The sequence below is a fragment of the Scyliorhinus canicula genome, chromosome 1 (assembly GCF_902713615.1).
Source record: "Scyliorhinus canicula chromosome 1, sScyCan1.1, whole genome shotgun sequence".
NCBI lineage: Eukaryota > Metazoa > Chordata > Chondrichthyes > Carcharhiniformes > Scyliorhinidae > Scyliorhinus > Scyliorhinus canicula.
Window position 1 is genome coordinate 239,167,626 of NC_052146.1, and position 17,613 is coordinate 239,185,238.

The 17,613-nt window shown below is 40.9% G+C and overlaps 1 protein-coding gene across 1 annotated transcript in view; it reads right to left on the reverse strand.

The window, feature by feature from the left end:
* The window catches only part of sptbn1 (spectrin, beta, non-erythrocytic 1), a 301,037-nt gene extending 287,222 nt beyond the window's left edge, over positions 1-13,815 (reverse strand). The window contains exon 1 of the mRNA XM_038810024.1: positions 13,565-13,815. The gene's annotated coding sequence lies outside the window, so the exon portion shown is untranslated. The remainder of the gene's footprint in view (positions 1-13,564) is intronic.
* Between the last annotated feature and the right edge of the window lie 3,798 nt (positions 13,816-17,613).

A 17,613-nucleotide genomic window follows, 5' to 3' on the forward strand; every position in this document is an offset into this window, starting at 1 on the left:
CAATAAAAAGATTTATTAAAAAAAAGAAAAAATGTGATGGTAGGAAGTCCTGCATTAGTAACCTTTGAATGTAAATAAAAGGTTCCCTTTGTAACTATGTACACCATTGTAAATAAGGAAACGTGATTATGAAAACTATGGTCACAGATGCGGGGACAACCTGTGATATATATGTTGTTGATATGCTTGTTGTTCTTGTTCTGTTTTTTAAATTTATGTGTTATTTAAATTTTGATATTGTGTTCAAATTCCAATAAAAATACTTTATAAAAAAAAACCCAAAATGACCAATGCTCTCATGCTACAAGCAAACTACGAGAGGGCGTTTGGCACCATGGAACCATTCCCAACCGAGACAACACATTAAAGGAGGGAAGAATATTGGGGATGCAGGGATAGTACTAATGTTGTATGACCTTTAATCATAAAATGATCGGCTTTTAAAAGACCTACAAACCATAAAAGGCTCCTGTTGTTGACGCTAGAAATAACTAAACAAACTGCCAATTAAAAGGCAATCACTTAAATATTAGGTTTCAAATTTTGGCGACATGGTCAGGTCAGAGGGGGTTACTTTTGTTTCTGTTCTTTTGAATGTATTTACATCTCAGTGAAGAAAAGAAAATGTATAATTTACTAGCCAACGGCTAAATTATAAGTGACTATTTCAAATTGAGATTCCAAGTTCGTGTGGTAGCGAAGGAAATAACTTGCGCATCTTTCATCCCTCAATTAATGAGTCGCGCTTATGTGTATTGGCTATTGAAATATAGCAGCATGGGAACTAATTTGCATACAAGGATCTGCGAACAGTGTGTAATAAATGGATGGTACTGTGTTTTGGTGGTATTGCTTGAGGGATAAATGTTGGTCAAGGCACCAAGAGAACTCCTTTGCTCTTCTTCTAAAAGTGTCATACGTGAAGGTGCTCAGTTTACTCAACACCATCACCTTTTTTCCTTTAAGTGTTTCTTCATACACAATCTTTTTCCAATTTTGGAGAATAGTGGGGAGGTGGTGGAAGGATTCCCAGCTGATTATCAACCCGTTGAACCAAGTCATGAACACTACTTCCATGGCCAACAAGTCCTAAGACTTCTTGCATCATCATTACTGATTTATAGTTTATACACTGAATTACCCGTCTAACCTTTGCCACTCATTTTGTGAAGCCATTCTTTGCAGTAATTTGCTATTCAACTGCCAGATAGATCTGACTACGTTTGTGTGTGCCCAATAAGCTTTAAGTTGTGATTTGTACCCAAACAGCGGCGGCACGGTGGCAGTCGTTGGCACTGCTGCCTCACAGCTCCAGCGATCCGGGTTCAATTCCAGCCTCGGGTGACTGTGTGGAGTTTGCACTTTCTCCCCCTGTCTGCGTGGGTTTCCTCCCACAGTCTAAAGATGTGCAGGTTAGGTGAATTGGCCATGCTAAATTACCCCTTAGTGTCCAAAAGGTTAGGTGGGGTTACTGTGATCGGGTGGAGGTGTGGACAAGGGCCGGTGCAGACTCGATGGGCCAAATAGCCTTCTTCTGCACTGTATATTTTATAATTCTATGATTGTGTATGACTTGTAACCTAGCTATAGGTTTGATGATTTGTCAAGAAAGAATTAATTCATTCATTCATTTATCAGCTTGATAGTAACCCAGTTTTGTAAATTAACTTCTAATTAGTTTCAGATGATTTGGTGAGCCAAATCAGGCCTCACATTTATTCCAACTTTCCCAACATTCAGATTTTTACTTGAGGTAAACTCCAGACTGTAAGTCGTTAAAAGGAGAGAATTTAGGACTTGTCTAGTTCTGTGGTATGTATTTTTCAGGATATTAAACACAGCCTTTTAACACACTTACAATATTAATAAATAAAACCAAGATTATTTCACATGGCGACAACATTCCACTTCCTCTCTTGCCAAGGATTCATAGTTGCATTTTAAACAATATAATTAAGTGTATAAATAAAAAAAATCTTGGCACAAGAGAGAACAAGTTCAAAAGCAGGATGCCATTTTTTGTTCAGCAAATTGAAATTATTACCCAGTTTGCAGCAAAGTACAATCATATTTCCATTCAAACATTGATCAAAGTGGTATTGTCCATATGGTTTCAGTAAGATCAATATGTTTTAGTAAAAATTAATGGTTTGATTTTCATTGGGACAGAATTATCTCGAATCCTAAAATATAGAACATAGAACAGTACAGCACAGAACAGGCCCTTCGGCCCTCAATGTTGTGCCGAGCCATGATCACCCTACTCAAACCCACGTATCCACCCTATACCGTAACCCAACAACCCCCCCCCCCCTTAACCTTACTTTTTATTAGGACACTACAGGCAATTTAGCATGGTCAATCCACCTAACCCGCACATCTTTGGACTGTGGGAGGAAACCGGAGCACCCGGAGGAAACCCACGCACACAGGGGGAGGACGTGCAGACTCCACACAGACAGTGACCCAGCCGGGAATCGAACCTGGGACCCTGGAGCTGTGAAGCATTTATGCTAACCACCATGCTATCCTGCTGCCCCATAGACTCATTATAATAGAAAACACACCAATAGAACAAAACAGACCATCACTAATAAATTCACGAATGCAGATGAAACATGTGCTTCAGCAGTAGCATACAATATGAAAATTGGGCAGCTTTTAACGCATACGTCTTGAAATAGCTAAATAAAGAGTTTGTATGCTTTTGCTGATTTTCTATCTTGGAAACAAAACAATTACAGATATGCGCAATTAAACTATTTTAGTGCTATCACGAGGAAGTTCAGTTTAATGATAGTTGAAATGTTCATCCTATACACATACATACTGTGGATGACACTCAGTATTAATATTTTGCCCTTTCCACTTCTTGTGTTTGAGGACCATTATCATCTGTTTAATACTAGAGTGAACTACCAGCAAATAGAGGTTTATCAGTGGTCATGGAAGCAAATTCATGAATTAAATAGCATCCCAAAATGATTGGTCATAATTGCAGCTATTCCTGTAGCATATTGTTATTGCTATAATATGTTCAGTTACAACACCGTATTGAATAAAGGTCTGCACATTTTGTCCTTAGCTTGAAGGTTATTTCATAGAATTTACAGTGCAGGAGGCCATTCGGCCCATCGAGTCTGCACCGTCTCTTGCAAAGAGCACCCTACCCAAGGTCAACACCTCCACCCTATCCCCATAACCCAGTACCCCCACCCAACACCAAGGGCAATTTTGAACACTAAGGGCAATTTATCATGGCTAATCCACCTAACCTGCACATCTTTGGACTGTGGGAGGAAACCGGAGCACCCGGAGGAAACCCACGCACACACGGGGAGGATGTGCAGACTCCGCACAGTGACCCAAGCCGGAATCGAACCTGGGACCCTGGAGCTGTGAAGCGATTGTGCTATCCACAATGCTACCGTGCTGCCCCAAATATTTCCTCCACATTTTATTGTGCCTCAAGACCAAAGATGGATTGTAGTCAAAACTTCTTATCCTATACATTTGCAGACACAAGTAAAATAAAGTTGCCATAGTGATGACCATAGGTTGCTTCTCCTTTTGAAATGAGGGGGGGGGGGAATTTTTTACCTGAGGATCACCACACCTCAGGGGAGCGGTACGGTTGAGAAGGCAGGGCCTTCATGAATAACCTCAGCCATCACAGGAATTGAATGCGAGGTTGGTTTTGCTGGGCATCATGAACCAACTGTCCAGTCAACTGAGCTAAACGGGCCCCATATACATACACTGGTAATATTTAGCTAGTTAGCAGCACAGGTCAGTTGCAGGTGCAACTGATCCCAAGATTCTTCAAAACCAAAATTTACAGATTCCAACAGCTCAACGCAATTCTTTCAGTGTTTGACGGTCATAAGGAGTTTTATTCAGGAATGCTGTAGCTTGAATTCTAGAATTCATGTAGTAATTTCTGCAGGTCAAATTAGGCCATTAACTATGCACAGCATATACAGTAAGAAGTCTTACAACACCAGGTTAAAGTCCAACAGGTTTGTTTCAAACACGAGCTTTCGGAGCACGGCTCCTTCTTCAGGTGAAGAAGGAGCCGTGCAGGTGATTCACCTGAAGAAGGAGCCGTGCTCCGAAAGCTCGTGTTTGAAACAAACCTGTTGGACTTTAACCTGGTGTTGTAAGACTTCTTACTGTGCTCACCCCAGTCCAACGCCGGCATCTCCACATCATAGCATATACAGAACAGCTTGTTCTTTTTTCAAGCTAAAACCATTGCCAGCTTGACAAACATATATTCCATCTAATAAATTTAAGTTTTTAAAATATATCATTTCACAGGATATGGTTGGACCAGCGTTTGTTTCCCATCACTAATTTTTGCCCCCTTCCTGCATCCATGTGGGGCAGATACACCTACAGTATATTTTGACCCAGCAAAGGATTGGCAATAAGTTTCCAAGCCAGATTGGTGTTTGGCTTGGAGGGAAATTTACAAGTGGTGGTGTTCCAATGCATCTGCTGCGTTTGTCCATCTAGCTGGTAGAGGTGCTGTTCAAGATACCTTGCTGAGTTGCAGCACTACATCTTGTGTATGGCATACACTGCTGCCACTCTTGTGTCAGTGGTGGGGTGAGTGAATGTTTAAGATGGTGTCAATTATCGGCTGCCTTATTCTGGATTGTTGTTCCAGTTGCACGCATCCAGGCAAGTGGAGTGTTCCATCACACTCCTGACTTTGGCTTTGTAGATGGTAGACAGGCTTTGGGGAGTCAGGAGGTGGGTTAATTACCACCGAATTCTCAGCTTCTGACCTATAACCAATGTTTATACAGTTGTTGCAGTTCTGTTTCTGGTCAATGATAACCACATGGACGTTGATAGTGGGGATTCAGCGATAGTAATGCCATTGAGTGAAGATGGTGAGCACTCAACACTTGTGTGGTGCAAAGATTAATTGCCATTTATCAGCCCGAGTCCAAATATTGTCCAGGTCTTACTGCACATGGTCACAGAATGCTTCAGTAACCGAGGAATCACAGATGACACTGAACGATGTGAAATCATCAGTAATCACCCGCATTTCTGACCGGATGATGGGGCATGGTCATTGATAGAAACAGCTGAAGGTGGTTGGGCGTAACCAGTTACCCTGAGGAACTTCTGGAGCGATGTCCTGGGACTAAGACCAATAACCACAACCACCTTCCTTTGTGCTAGGTGTGACTCCAAACAGTGAAGAGATTTTCTCCTAATTTCCACTGACTTTGGTTTTTCTTAGGCTCCTTGATGCCACAAATGCTTCCTCGATGTCAGTGGCAGTCACTCCCACCTCATCTCTTGAGCTCAATCTTTTCCCAGTACTACACGGCAAGAGGTTTCTCAGGGAAGCCAGACAAACATCAAAAGATTCCAATGAGCATTGAAGAAGAGCGTAACATAATATTCTGAATCATTTTTTTTCTTATAAATTCAGAGTAGCCAATTATTTTTATTTTTCCAATTAAGGGGCAATTTAGCGTGGCCAATCCACCTAACCAGCACATATTTTGGGTTGCGGGGTGAAACCCACGCAGACATGGGGAGAATGTGCAAACTCCACACGGCCAGTGACCCAGGGCCGATATTCTGAATAATGACTCCTAAAAGGAAGACCCAACAAACGTACCAGAGCACAATTCAAAATTCAAGATCAATGAGATGGAAAACAAGGTGAACTAACTTTTTAAAAATCCCCAGCATTAAATATAATTTATCCCAGAGTGAGAGACTAGCAAAGAGATTTGTGAGGCATTGACATTCATTGAGTGTTATTGGACACAAGGAAGAGGTCAGGTGGTCTGACAGTAAACTCTGACAGGTTATTTGAAAAGGCAACAAAACAGACAAAGACAACTACAGAAATTGTTTTCCAAGGAATTGCAGTAAAGACAATGTCAGGAATAAACTTGACTAAAACACCAATTAACAGAGGCAGTCTTCATTATAATAGTGGTTAGTATCCCCACCTGACTCGCAGGAGATTGGGGTTCAATTCCCCAATGGAGAGCTTCGGAGTTGTCCAAAAAAGCTCCACCAGCAGGTTAGGTGTGTTTTGGGGCAGCACAGTGGTCAACATTGCTGCATCTCTGCGCCAGGGACCCGGGTTCAATTCCGGCCTTGGGTGGCTATGTGGAATTTGCACGTTCTCCCGGTGTGCTACCGCCTCCTCCAGGTGCTCCAGTTTCCTCCCACAGTCCAAAGATGTGCAGGTTAGGTGGGGTTACGGGGATAGGGTGCTCTTTCAAGGGGTTGATGCAGACTTGATGGGCCAAATGGCCTCCTTCTGCACTGTAGGAATTCTATGAAACTTGTGACCAACTTCCTTAATTTCTTTGAAGAAATGACAACCCAGGTTGACTAGATCACTAAGGAAAATAAATGAGTGGGCTGATCAACAGCAGATGGAATTTAATGCAGACAAGTGAAAAGTTTTGTTCATTGAAAGGGAAAATGGGTAGCATACTTTCTGGTGCTGAAATAACTATGAGTGAAATTAAAATAGATCTAGGAATCTTAAATATCTGAACACTCAACATCCAGCCAATGCAAAAGGCTTTCAACAGAATGTTGAAAGCATACAAGCAAAATAGTAGAACACAAGTCGGAGGAAGACATGGTCAAATCATATGCTGCTCTGGTTAGACTACGCCTAGAGTATTGCATCTGCTTCTGGTCATCAATAATTAAGGGAGACATTCAAGCACTAAAGGCAGAAAAGTGCAGAGAAGAGCTAGGAGACTGGTCCTTAGTGTCATGATTTTGAGCTGCAAGGAAAGGAGAGATAATTTTTTACTACCTGGAAAGAAGGCACCCGAGAGGTGATCTTATAGACAGTTTATTTTTAAAGTATTCAGGATTAACATTTTTCTTACCATTTACTATGGGAGCAGACCACGGGTTCAAACTAGTCTGGAATGGACTGTTGAGTAGAATGGTTGACAGATGAAACCTCTGGAACCACATAGGAAGCAACCAGATGCAACAAAGAGGGAAATATAGGTTTCTTCAGAATGGGCAAACTAAATACGACTTGTAAGCATCTTGTAATGCACTGCATTCTCGCAAGACTGGAAATACACAATCTAGGCTGACATTTCAATACATCAGTGAGAACAGATTGTTGCAGGTGCTACCCTTTGGATAAAAACCGAAACTGAGGCCCCATCTGATTACTGCACTGAACTGGTTCAGGTGGATGATAAAGATTCCATGGCACTATTAGAAGAAAACTGTCCTTCCAGTGTCCTACCCAACAACCAACCACCGAAAAACAGATAAAATGGTCACCATCTTACTGCTGTATGTGAGACCTTGTTCTGTGCAATATATCTGCTGTACTCTCCCATACAAGAGTCACCACATTAAAAAGTTAGAATCTTTGAAAGACTTCATAAGAAAGTCAATGTTCATTTTCTTCTGATTCACCAGAATTTGTAAAATATTCCAACATGTCAACATGATATTAATCAACAAAAGTACAAAACCAAAATTTACCTCCTTGCTTTATGTAACCTTGGACAGAAATGGATATGCAAATGTATGAACATAATTCAAAAATCATGCTTTGCATTTTAAATTTCAGCTGCTCTGGAATTTTCTGTCCCTCATTACTGTTTATAAACTTTCATATTTCCAGAAGAAACATGTGAGACCAATTTTCAAAGAATTACATCAGAACTTTACTTCACAGAACTAAAGGAGATTAATAATCTAAAATACACAATGGAAACTGGAAAACCAAGTGCTGGTTTATATGATCAAGATGACAATAGCTTATATGTCAAACTGAGTCAGCAGGTATCCTTGATTCAAGTAAGTCTCAAAGTCAAACAGAAAAAAACTAAATCTCATTATCAAATCCTAAACATATTCTAAAGATGAAATTTAAGTTTTGGTTACAAATTTGTTTTCTTCAAACTGGCACCCCAAACATTTTAATGGCTAAAATTAAAGGCAGCCTCAGGTCACTCATTTTACTTGTTGGGCAAAATATCACAGATTGGAATGTGCTAGCTACTTTCGAATTGCAGTTTGAAAGTCACCGGCATTTTAAGGTTAATAAGCAATTGTAATGGAGGGACATTTTTATGTACTGCAGTACAATTTTTCACAAATTACTGGTGAATCCCCTGTAGAGTTGGTCATCATAAATTGAATGATAAACTGTTTTAAGATGGACTCTAATACAATACCATGTAATGCACAATGATTCATTCTGTTGACAAATTGAAGCAGTCTTCCTTTAAGGTCACAAAATGCAGTAGTAAACACAGCTTCATGCCAACAAGTGGTTGATTGTTGTTGAATTAACACAGATTGTAAAATCCCTATAAAGTTTCAGGCTTCGTCATACAGGCAGGTAGTCTATGATCTACGGTACTGTTGCATTTATCTGCCAATCTAAAAAGGTTCTGAGATGGAAGTTTACCTGGCACCCAGTGAAGGAACTTTTACAGATAACTATGTAAATTTCCAGTTTTAGATCAGACATTTCTTTTAGCCCTTTTATAGACAATTGACTGATTTATTTAGACAGTGACAGATGAGATTTTGATGCAAAACATCACGTATACCAATTGCTCTCCAGTGGTGATGCTCACACAATGCATATTTTCCAAAGACCTTGTTATACTGCATAATCATTATTATGCTACTAAATGCAAGCACAAGTCCCTCTAAAGGTACCATGTGTATTATGCTCTACATTCTGAATGCTTGGGTAAATGACAGGTCGGGGTTTCTTTTTCTTCAGGGTTGAAATATCTAATTATCATTAAACAGAAGCTTAAAGATAACAGAACGACTGGTCAGGAAGCTATGGAGATTGGAATACACTTGTCGATTTAGGCTTTTAATTATGGCATGTTGCTTTTATTGAGATATCTATCAATTTTGATGTAAATATAATTTTGTGGTATACAATTAAGTTTCAGAAGTTTCATAAAATCAAGTAAAAAAACATAATTTGCTCTGTTCCACAGCATCTTCTACATATATAATGTCAGCACATGCTCTGTGCATTATTCATGACAAGATGAAGCTAGGCTAATTGTGTTGAATGCATAAATCCAAGAGTAACGAGAAGGGCAGCACCAAGGCAGTCAGCATGTGCATGGTAGGCAGAAAATAGACAATGAGAGGTCAAGAGAACCAGTGGTGTAGCTGGAAGTTGGAGGTCCAATCACTGAGATAGCTACTGACACCAGTGTTTTTATTGAATTAACTGGGGACTTCATGGACTTCCTATTTTCTCTTGGCTGATGGTGGAGCCTGAAGTAAGGACGTGTCATAGCACATGTACATTATTTTTCTTTTCTTAATCAAATACTGCATAAATAGTGAAGCAGAAGGCATAGCCTACAAACAGACAAACAAACATTAAAACAGAGGTAGAACAGACAAACAAACATTAAAACAGAGGTAGAATTGAGATTTACAGGAATTCTACTTTAAATATTTAAAATTGATCCAAAGTTCATGTGTGATAGAATTAATAGAAATGAAAATGGAATCTGCTCATGTTGACTAAATTCCAATTGATTTTATGTCACAAATAGGGTTTAATTTGGGAGAACTAACTGGCATACACCTTTTGTACATCTAGAATTGGTTTCGAATCCAGCCGATACTGGGGCATGAACATCTTTTTGCATTGTCTTTATTAGGAAGTTTGGAAAGTCTGAATCCAATTCTTGATGACTATTGCACACGGTGAACCTAAATAAACTGACACTAACCAATTTTTAATTGAGCATATCTTTCAGGAAGTATTAAGAATAATGGTTTGGAAATGAAAATACCACAGTAATACAATAAAAGAGATTTTTGAATTAAGGCACAGAAGTTGAAGTAGAATGGAGTGAGCTTGCATCCAGCCATGCTGCACCAAACCCAACAGCAGCAAATTCCCACACTCTGCATGAAATGGGAAGATGTTCAATTTCCAGTGGCACGGTGGTATAGTGGTTAGCACTGCTGCCTCACAGAGCAGGGACCCAGGTTCAATTCTGGCCTTGGGTCACTGTCTATGTGCAGTTTGTATGTTCTCCCAGTGTCTGCGCCAGTTTCCTCCGGTTGCTCCGGTCTCCTTACAGAGTGTAAAGATGTGCGGGTTAGGTGGATTGGCCATGATAAATTGCCCCTTAGGTGTGCAGGGATGCAAAGGTTAGGTTATGGGGATAGGGTGCGGCAGATGGGGGAGTGGCCGTATAGTGCACAAAGGGTCAGTGTATACTCGATGGGACGAATGGTCTCCTGCTCTGTAGGGATTCCATGATTATTTTTTTAAAAAGAGAATTAAAGTGTAGTCATCCATTTACTGTAAAATACCACGCAATTAACAAAATGTGATCAAATTAAAATAATAAAATAATCAGGTAGACTAAAATAATCTGATATTGTATTAATTTTTTGAAATTTTGCCAAAACTGCACATTTAAACACATGACGACATATGAATCGCCTTCACTCAGCTTAAGAGAGAGTTTTGATGCGCTAAACTTTCAATAAAATCAATACTCGCGCAGGAGAAACATATCAATTTTCCTGCAGCATAATTACTTTGTGCAACCAGGCAAACTATTTAGAAATGTATTATGCAACATATGGGACGTAGCAACAATATATAAAAATTGAGATGTCATCGCTAAACAGGCAAAACTTCAGCAGTTTATCCATGTCACCTCAAACTCAATGTTATGTCCTTGCAAAATATTCCAACCAGCAGCACTCTCCAACCAGAGTACATTATCTAATGCTTGGATAACTGCACAGGATAAATATTTCCTCTCGTACATGAAGAAAAGCTACAAGATTGAAAAAGTGGACCGTAGTCTTTACTTCCTTTGTCAGTCAACTTAAAAAAACACAAATATGTTTGGCAGCAATAAATTCAAAATATATTGAAGTGATTGTCAATAATTTTACTTTGACATAAAATTAAGATTTGTTGGTTTCAATGGAGTACATAGAATCAGTGTGGCCATTTCCAAATAAAATCATAGCCAATCAAAACAGTGCACATTAAGATGATTTGACCTATTAAACTGTAACAAAATACTGCAATGAATACTGCAATTAAATCAGATGATGGGTCTACTTATCAAACTGGCATCTTGATCGTCAAGATTTCCATCCACAAATCTCTAAAAAGTGATCATCAGATATCGCAATGTTATTTAGGCTGAGTTACTGAATCACTAGAAGTGATGTATTCAGAAGTAGCTTGAGAAATATGATATCCAGGAGAGTACTGAATAACTGCACAGTAAATTGGATTGTCAAAAGAAATCCATCAATATATTGACCAATATATCAGCTATACACAGAAAGGTTACTGCCACCAGGCAGAGTTGAATATAGAGTTGAAAGGGGATTTGAACAGAAGAAATGGCAAATTTAATATCACATTAGTTTATTGAAGGGTATATCAAACACTTTGTAACTGATAATATATTATGGCTCTATGGGGTGACCAAGAAATTCCACAATGAATTATCATTGCATTCCTATTGAATTGGGTAGCACGGTAGCATGGTGGTTAGCATAAATGCTTCACAGCTCCAGGGTCCCAGGTTCGATCCCCGGCTGGGTCACTGTCTGTGCGGAGTCTGCACGTCCTCCCCGTGTGTGCGTGGGTTTCCTCCGGGTGCTCCGGTTTCCTCCCACAGTCCAAAGATGTGCGGTTTAGGTGGATTGGCCATGCTAAATTGCCCATAGTGTCCTCAAAAGTAAGGTTAAGGGGGGGTTGTTGGGTTACGGGTATAGGGTGGATACGTGGGTTTGAGTAGGGTGATCATTGCTCGGCACAACATTGAGGGCCGAAGGGCCTGTTCTTTGCTGTACTGTTCTATGTTCTATGATAGAGAACATATGAATATATTTAATCTGGTGTATTAACAAGAAATTATAGTGAGCACTGGAGGTGATGCATATCAAGCAGAAAACTGTTCAGGGCAATCAATGTTTCCAGCAATAACGTTGGTCTGAAGAGGAAAGGGAGTGGGTAGAAAGATTATCATTGAACTTGACGTTGCCATATTTAATGAGTCATGCAAGTAATAGCGGTCTGTGCACAAGGCCACTGAAGGGTCTTCTTAAAATTTACAATTACAAAATTTGTAATTCCGCAGTTTTAGCCTCGCTTATTTCGCGTAAACGACACGCGAAGTACGTAACTCATCGGTCCCTGAGGGGTATAGGTCAGTTTCAACATTAATTGGGTTGTTCCTCCGCAACAGTGCATTTTAGTAGAGCAATTAATAAAGCTCCATGCTTTTGTACGGACTGCTGACCCGAAGCCACCCAAAACCTAATCCAGATTATGAACCTTTAGATCCAAAGCATCAAAATCATATCAAGACCATGTTTCAATAATGTATTCAATACCTAGGTTTCCGATATCTAATAATCCCCCAGAACCGTGGAAGAGTTTGGTGCTTCAAATTGCACATGCAAGTTGTATTATAAGCCTTAAAGTGTTCATGAGGTGGGCCGATCTTCAATATTGGGGAAGAGGGTTGGGATGCGAAAAAACAGGATGTCTTTACCGCCCCTCTGTGTACGCCATTGGAAATGGAGGATAGCGTACTGTACAATCAACAGGATAATCAACTCTGCATTCTCTAAATGTCATCTCCAACTCGTTCTTACAATTGCAAATCCATGCATTTTGATTGCCTACACCGTATCTCACTCCACCCCAGCCAATCTATCTGGACAGCGAAGATTAATATTGAATGCAGCTGCAAGCACCGCATTCGGCTGCAGCATTGCGATTCATAATAAAGCATCGCGTTAACCACCACTCCCACCCCCACCTCATTACCAATTCACTATGACAAAATGCGCAACTTTCCATGCTTTACACTGCCACTTACCTTTAATATTGCTGTTAACTGTCTAAACGGGAAATCAAGACAAATTTACAAAAAAATCTCCATCAGATCTGCAAGAGCTTTTAAAAAAATACCGGACATGAAAAAATATTACATTAAAAAAAAACTAAACAGTTCAGATTCTCGATCGAAATTGCATTTATCTGACAGCGGCAATCTGAGAATTAAAACCAAAGGGCTTAGTTTTTCGCGCATTCAACAGCTCTTGTTCTGGTTGCAGCCTGAGATCCGCACGGCCACGCCTATTTGCATCTGTACCGTTAGATTAACGTGGAAAAAATAAATAAAATGACTGATTCTCACAGGATTCAGACTGGAACAAAATGCCATCGACAAACCCCAAACCAAAGAAAGGGTTGTAAACAAATCTTCGAGCCCAGACCGGGGTTGCTTGCACGTTAAGCAAATCCATCTACCCCGGTTAACAGCATCAGAGCCACTGAGAATCGTCGGATACCGCGGATATTCCCAACCTCGGGCTTCTCTCCACACTTCACCTTCAGATTCATATATTTCAAATGAATCAGAAACGATGTGTTTGCTCCATGCAATCGGAATTATCTGCATAATTAAATATTGAATGGAGGGCGCTTGGTGCGACCTCGGTTCTCCCCGTTCATCGTCCTTGCCCGGTGAAGAATACGTACCTTTACCCGGAGGGAAGCGAGTAATGTGGAGCTGCGGGAGCGAGAGGCGAGGCTGGGAGAATCCGCACCGTGGAGCAAAAGCAGAGGCACTGATTGACTGGGCGCTGACACAGGAGGGAAGCAGGCGGGGAGGAGGAGAAGCGGGCGGGGAGGCGGGGACAACAGCCAGCGTCACCTCACTCCATCCCATCTAACAACGGTACGCTCGCGCCCCCACCCCCACCTCGGACAAGACTACAAGCGGGGCTGAGCAGAGGATGCAGCGCCTGACGCCTCGCGGCGATCCGCTCCGGAGTGATGGCGCCCGGCCGGCACTGCGGCGGAGGGATAAGCAAACCGCCGCGGCTCGCGGGTGAAGCGGCCGCGGCTCGAGCGCTTCGTCCGCAAGGCCGCAGCCCACTCGCTTACCTCGTTTGGGGCAGGCTCACTGCAACATCACGTTTCAGTCAGTATCGCATGAAGAAATCGAAACCCAGTTGAATCCTCCGGAGGAGACGGATAGTGGAAACCTTACAAGAAAAACATCATTAACATGAGCGACTAATAAAGCATCTGGCATCCTGGGCTTTATCAAAAGGGGCGTTGAGTAAAAGGAAAGGCAGCTTTTACCTGCATGAAATACTGGTTCAGCCTCAACTGGAGTATTGCTCCCAGGTCTGGGCATCACAATTCAGGAAGGATGTGAAGGCATTGGGAGGGAGTGCAGCAAGAGTAACGGGAAATGGGTTGTAGGGATGAGGAACTTCAGTTACTTAGGAAGATGGGAGAAGTTAGGACTGTTCTCCTTAAATAAGGGAAGCTGGCGAGGAGGTTTGATAAAGGTATTCAAAATCATGAGGTGTCTGCAGAGTCGTTAGGAAAATACTGGCCTGATTGAAATTGTATTGGAGGTGGTTCGGAGGTTTACTAGATTGATACCTGGAATGAACAGGTTGTCTTCAAGGGAAAGGTTGGTGAGGGGTGACTTGACTGAAGTATATAAGATCCTGAAAAGTCTTGATAATGTGGATAGGGTATTTCCTCTTCTGGGTCAGTCCAGAACTAGGGGGCACGTTTAAAATAAGGGATCCCATATTCGGGGTGTCGGACCAGCCCGGATTGGAAACTGGTGCGGAGGCAGATGTTGTAGCCTTCGCCTCGTTGATCGCCCGAAGGCGGATCCTGATGGGTTGGAGAGCAACCTCTCCACCCTGTGCCCTGCCGTGGCGAGGGTCCTGTTGGAATTCTTGACTCTTGAGAAGGTTAAGTTTGAACTGAGGGGAAGGACGGAGGGGTTCTACAATTCATGGGCATTATTCATTATGCACATTCAAGAACTGGATAACATCGAACATTAGTTGGGGGGGAGGGGGGCGATGGGTGTTAATGGTGGCTATGGGTGATTCCTGATTCCTTTTGAAAATGAAATGAAAATCGCTTATTGTCACGAGTAGGCTTCAATGAAGTTACTGTGAAAAGCCCCTAGTCGCCACATTCCGGCACCTGTCTGGGGAGGCTGGTGCGGCTTTTTGTCATTTGTTTATGTGAACATGTGGGTGAATGTTTGGTGGGAGAATGGGATCGTTATTGATATGGGGATTGATATATTTGTTACTCATTATTGTTTATTGTTGGTGGGTGTAAATTTGGGAGAAAATGTGAAAAGGAGGAGAATGAAGAAATATTTCAAGTTAGGGATCCTTTTAGGACAGATGTTTTTTTTCTCTCGATTTTGGAACTCTCTGCCTCAGAAGGTGGGGTCATTGAATATTTTTAAGGTGATGATAGATAGTCTCTTGTTGGATGAGGGAAACCAAGGTTATCGGGGATAAATGGGAATGTGGAATTCAAAACTTCAGCCATGATCGTATTAAATAGTGGAGCAGGCTAGAGGGGCCATATGGCCTACTTCTCCTATTTCATATGAAAGGATTGAAAACCAAAGGGCAGAGATTTATAGTAATCGGCAAAAGAAACAATAATACCACAAGGATCTGGAATGTACTGCCTGAGAGTGGTGGACGCAGGACAAATTGAGACTTTCAAAAGGTAATTGTACCATCTGAAAATTTTGCAGGGCTATAGGGAAATGGCAGGCAGTGACACAAGGTGAATTGTTCCTTCAGAGGTCTCACGCCAACATGATGATTTGAATGGCCTCCTGTGCTGAAGCTATAATAATCATGAATATGAATATTTTAAAAATATAGTGGTGGTCCTTGTCTATTGTAAGGAGCAATTCCTTACTCAATATTTGAGAGACCCTATTTAAGAATGGGCAACCATGTTGTCCTTGCCAGTGATGCCCACATCCCATATAGAATAAAATAATTTCGAGCATTTTGAGTTTATATTGGCCAACAAATTCACCGTTGTTCTGAAGCCCAAGTAAGAAGTGCAGCAGTTATTTGCAAGCAAAGTTATTTTTTGTGGTGGTTTTCCTCACACTTGATCCTACAAAATGTTTAAGAATCATAAATTGGAAAGCATGATTTTTTTATGACCTGCTGGTTCTACTACCGAAGAACATAATCCAGATTAACAGCAGAAATATAACATTTAAGATTTACTTCTTTGGGATTGGTAGGTGCAAAAGTTAAGTCTAGAAAGTTTAGACCTTTCAGATAATTAACACATTTAATTGAGGCTGGCGATTATCCAACTTAACCCAATTTGGTAAATTGACACAAGTTTCAGGTTTTCTGTGACATGCGGGTTTCCGGGGGGAAAAGGAGACATAATCACCTTTGAGAAGCAAGAGAAGATGGAAAAACTATACCCATTGTAATGGAAATAACAGAAGTGATAATTAGAGATGCATGTACTATTAAATGCTTCTTTAACTACATTTGTGGGCACTTCTTGAGGACCAGCTTGCCTGTTCTTTTGGACAGAACAAGTACCTTTGCATAATGTTTAGTTATGAATTGACAATGTCTCATGATAAAAGGAGAAATCCACTTATGCCAAAAATAGCAGTTGAAAATATGTTGTTTCAAGTAACAAATGATTCAGGAATTAGTACTAACAATATTAGATTACTTTTTCCCTAAAATCTAAAATGTATTGTATTTTGGCTGCAAATTAATACTTGAAAAATAAACACCCATGGATATATACGTAAGTGAAGAAATGGAACTTAAATTTCTGTAATTCAATTTGTTTGTCATCTGTATTTGTGTAAATTCATTTTCAAGAGCCCCCGGAGTGAATAAGAATGTTTTACCTGAAATATCTTTGTGTATTTCATTTTCCATCCTTCCCACCTCAAACTTTGTTAATGCAATGGCTATTGTATCTTTAAACTAAGGAAAATTGATCAGTTTGGAGCTGGAAAAGTTTTGTGTGTACAAGATAAATTATAGTTGGGAGAATAGAAAGAGTATTTCTCATCCTCAGTGATTTCAACCTCCATCTCAACTTGTCACGCTCTCGCTCCAAGTTTACTGCTTTCATCCTCCCATAATCTCTCCCTCCAAGTATACTCTCCAAATAATATTCACAGCCATCCCCATGATCTTGCTATCTTCTGTGACCTTGCAACTCCCATCATATGCATCACAGGTAAGACCACCACTGACCATTTCCTTATATCACTCTCCACTCATTCCTTATCCCTACCCTTCTCCTGTGCCCACCCATATAAAAAAACTATCTTCTAATTCACCTATTAAAACAACATTCGCTTCAATCCCTTGGCTGCAGAAAAATACTTTTCACTAATCAGGTAAGCTTTTTTTCTCTCCCTGTAATTGTCAAGTGGATAAATGGAAGGGATGGCAGAGAGGACAGTGCAATGTTCCTCCTGCAGGATGTTCGAGGTGACGGACACCGTCAGTGGCCCTGCTGAGTTCCCTGCGCGAAGTGCAGCCATCTCCAGCTCCTCAAATACTGTGTTAGGGAGCTGGAGCTGGATGAACTGAGGATCATTCGGAAGGCAGAGTCAGTTATAGATAGAAGCTACAGGAATGTAGTTACTCCTAAGAATGAAGGTAGCTGGGTGACATTTAAAAGGAGGGGGAAGAAGCAGTCAGTGCAGGGATCCCCTGCGGTTGTTTCCCTCAATAACA